Raw genomic sequence first — 3,673 nt, 5'->3', positions numbered from 1 at the left:
AAATTTAATGAGCCTTTTACACGCACGCTTGGCACATACACGCACATACACACTGTGTCCGGAAAACACATGGAAACTGTTGTTACTCATTTTGCAAACTTCTGCAATTTCCTTTCATGAATCGGCGTTTTTCTACTCTTCAGAACATCAGTCTTTATGGAAACGCAGTTCTTCAGAAGAGTGTTTGCTGCTGCCACAAGTATGTTCGTCAGCACAGTGTCAGGATGGTGACCATTGTTACAGATATCAAAATCCTCTGTTTCACAAAGATGTCTTGTGACAGCCATAAGTAGCTCCCTCTGTTTATGTGTTGCATGAAAACGTGCAGCATTCGCTTTGTTGGTAAGCTGCTCTAAGACAATGTGGGCGTGTAGAACCGCATTAACGACAGCCGGTTGAGGAAACTTGAGAGCGCCTCTCGAGAGGTTTTCGATTAGGAGATTCCTTTCAAGTTGAACTTCCCGGTCCTCAGACGTAATATTCATGGCACAATACTGACAGGGCAGCTTCTTTAACGCGGCGTGGGCGCAAAAGCCTGCGATGTATGTTATTACCGGCAGAATGGATTCCTTATTTCTTATATCATGATCTGATACCTTTATGCCGTACTCCTCTGTCAACTGAGCTCCGTCAAGTGTTTCAGAACATGGCTTCTGCATTTCCTGCATATCTGGCAAAACCAAACTGTCTTGTTGCCTCAGTTTTTTCTATGACTCAAAGACTTGTTGGATTGAGATATGATAATTCGTTCCCCACAGCCGACGATCCTGTCCGAACCTTTCTTCCAGACTGTCGGTCTGAAATTTTCCCAGCAACACGTGGTCGAAATTCAATTCTTCAAGGCAGTACCGGCACAGTTCGACAAGCGAGTAACAAGTCAGCCGCAGCGCTGCGTCTGTTTCAGTGGTTAGTGCGCCTGTATCTATCCTGATGTCTCGCCATGTGTCCAACCAATCCACGAATTTATTAAGAAATTCTATCTGCTTGTCAGCCAAACTCTTTACTGGATCCTGGAGCGGATCTCGTAGGCGCCGGCCTTTGGAGGGGCTTTTCACGTTGACGATATGCCACCACTTCAGTATTAGGTCAATGAAATGCGCTGTCCCTGCGGCGTAGTTCAAATTAAGCTCGTCTCCGCGCATATTTAGAGCCTCCACCACAAATGAACTAAAAACCTTTAAAACAAGCTTCCCATTCTGGCGCTCAATGTTGGATTAATGCAGTGCTTTGTAGCTCAATCCATAACCAAACTTTGAGACGCTGTGTTGCTCCGCAGCGTGCATGTCTCGAAGAGCTTTGAAAGACGCTCCATTAACCCGAACTAACGAAGATGTGCTAGGAAATACAGGTAGAAGATGCACGTTCCTGGATTTTTCTGGTTTAACCAGTTGTTTCTTATGCACTTCAGAAGATGGACTGGGTCAACTACATAAAAAAGGGGTCTTGATTCGTCTACTGGGTGGGGGTACACAGTGTGAACTGTTCGAGTTTTAGAAAACAAGGACAGCACTTTTCTGTTTATGGAATTATTATCTGTTATTACTGCGATGACAGTAAGCCCTGCATTCTCTAGCTCCAAAATTGTCTTTCTTAGGACTGCATGCAATTGGACTGCGTCATTGTTAGATACTGGCAGAATGTGCGCGACATCCTTCTGGGCTGATAGCAAGGACTGGAGCACAAAAACATGCGCATTTTTGGCCGCTTCGCAAGAATTAGAAGCTGCCCCGGTCACTGATCCACCTTTGTATTCGAAGTACGGCTGAATATGGATCTCGTCTATTATTATAGTGACGATCTTTTCATGCGGTTTCAGAAGGCTTGATCGCTTCTTCACCTAACGTAAAAACCCTTCATCGTCCTGCTCATTTCCAGGGTTGACGTTATATTGAGAACAGAGTCGCATGAGTGTAGATCGATGTGGTAGTGCTAACTTGCCAGCACTGCGAATGGATCAGTAAGCGTGTGGGGAAACAGTGTAAAGAATACTGGAAAATATTAAATGCTCAGCAGAGTACCGTGCTGAATGGTCCTTCTTGTGCAATAGGTCAAGTTGCTCTTTTATAAAGCCGAGCGCTTCTGTTTTCTCTTGCGGCAAAAGATCGTCACACCTGAGGCTGTCCAGCAAAGAGAAAAGCAAGCTGAAACTTGCCTTCACTTTTTCATCCTTGTCGCAAACGTCTGGAGCCTTGAAACTTCTCATACTGTCTGGTGCAGTCTGAAGGCAGCGCAGATCGTCCAGTATACACGGGATGAGCAGGTCCTTCACAGGCACTTTCACTTTCCTCCAGAAGGCCGTAACCTTCATGTTCTTACTAACAATCACAGATCCTTCGACGTCTGGTGGGTCTTCACCCTCTATGTGAACAAAGAGAACAGCATGCTCTGCTTTTACTGAAGTCCAGTAGGTGGAGAGGCGAGGCCTTGTAGGCCCGATACAAAGTCTTCATATGACTGCAGCTTATTTTGACGCTCTTGTTCTTCGTGCGATGAAATGGGCTGCCGAATAGCTTCTTCTAGATGCGATGCTTCGCGACGTTTCCTTTTTGCCTCTGGCTGCTGGCGCACTGGTGCGCATTCGCTCAAATAAGCAGGTGCATTAGGAAAAATTGTCGGCACTGCGTCGAACGTAAGCCGAATAGCGCGCATGGGAGCTTCTACTGTCCTGCCGGTTCTTGGATCGGTGTACGTGGTAGTCGTCCTTAAGTACTCCGCCTTGAAATGGAGCTCGCACACCTGCAAACCATTCACAAAAAATAAACGGTATATTACAGGCTTCGTGCTCCACATCCGCCTCATTTACTAAGCCACAAAATAAAAAGGAAAGCTACAAAATTCTCAGTGAAGCGCGCTGACCAGCAAATACATTCGACAACAATCTACAGATCACTTCGAGCGTGCGCGTTAACTGATAATACGTCCTGGCGTTCCTGGAAAGAACGACATCACTCATGACTTGCGCGATCTTATAACGTTCCAGAACACAAATAAACACCCGTGAAATATCGGGTCTTACTGGCTGAAAAGTAAAAAAACACAAAAGACTATTATTTTCACTTTTGGAAAAAAACATCCCTCAAGGCATGCGCACGGCGTTATAAAAATAGCGTATCTCATCACCACAAAGCGCCGCAGTCGAAGCGAACATTTCAGAATAGAAATAAACAGCCGTTACAATGTCAGGGCTTACGCTGGCTGGCAAGTCAAAAGCGCACCAGAGGTCATTATTGTAGAGGAAGAACCGGACATGCTGGAGGTGGTGCTTTTGGAGCGATTCAAATTAAGTAGTATAAACGTACACATACCTTCGGATCACGGAGAGAACGGATATCGACGTTATCGCGACGAACAGCCCGCTCCCACTTTGCTCTTCGATCATCCTTTGGGAACGAGAACACTCGAACCTTCGGCCCATTGTCGTAATTGCCGCGACCGTTGGGCACGCAGCATCGCCCCATTAGGACAGTTTGCAGGCGTACACTACGCGAACATTCAGCGAGTGAAACGCTTCATATCACAGCAGTTCAGAGACACAGAAAAATACGTCTTCTCCAGAACCGGTTCAGAATAGAAACACCAGCATGCCGCGACAGGTCTCGTCAGGCTTAGCAAATCCTACTCTCGAGAACGGCGTGGGTACCTCCGCGCGACGGAAAGCGTCGGTCAAAACTGA

At 46.4% G+C, this 3,673-nt stretch overlaps 1 pseudogene; it reads right to left on the bottom strand.

Annotated features, from left to right (window-relative positions):
- Nucleotides 1–468: 468 nt before the first annotated feature.
- Nucleotides 469–3,458, bottom strand: LOC149326580 (uncharacterized; annotated as a pseudogene).
- Nucleotides 3,459–3,673: the final 215 nt, after the last annotated feature.

This window comes from Amblyomma mixtum, chromosome 10 (genome assembly GCF_055824585.1).
Source record: "Amblyomma mixtum isolate Tamu chromosome 10, ASM5582458v1, whole genome shotgun sequence".
In the NCBI taxonomy this organism is placed as follows: domain Eukaryota; kingdom Metazoa; phylum Arthropoda; class Arachnida; order Ixodida; family Ixodidae; genus Amblyomma; species Amblyomma mixtum.
This window is presented reverse-complemented; position numbering and strand designations above follow the sequence as displayed.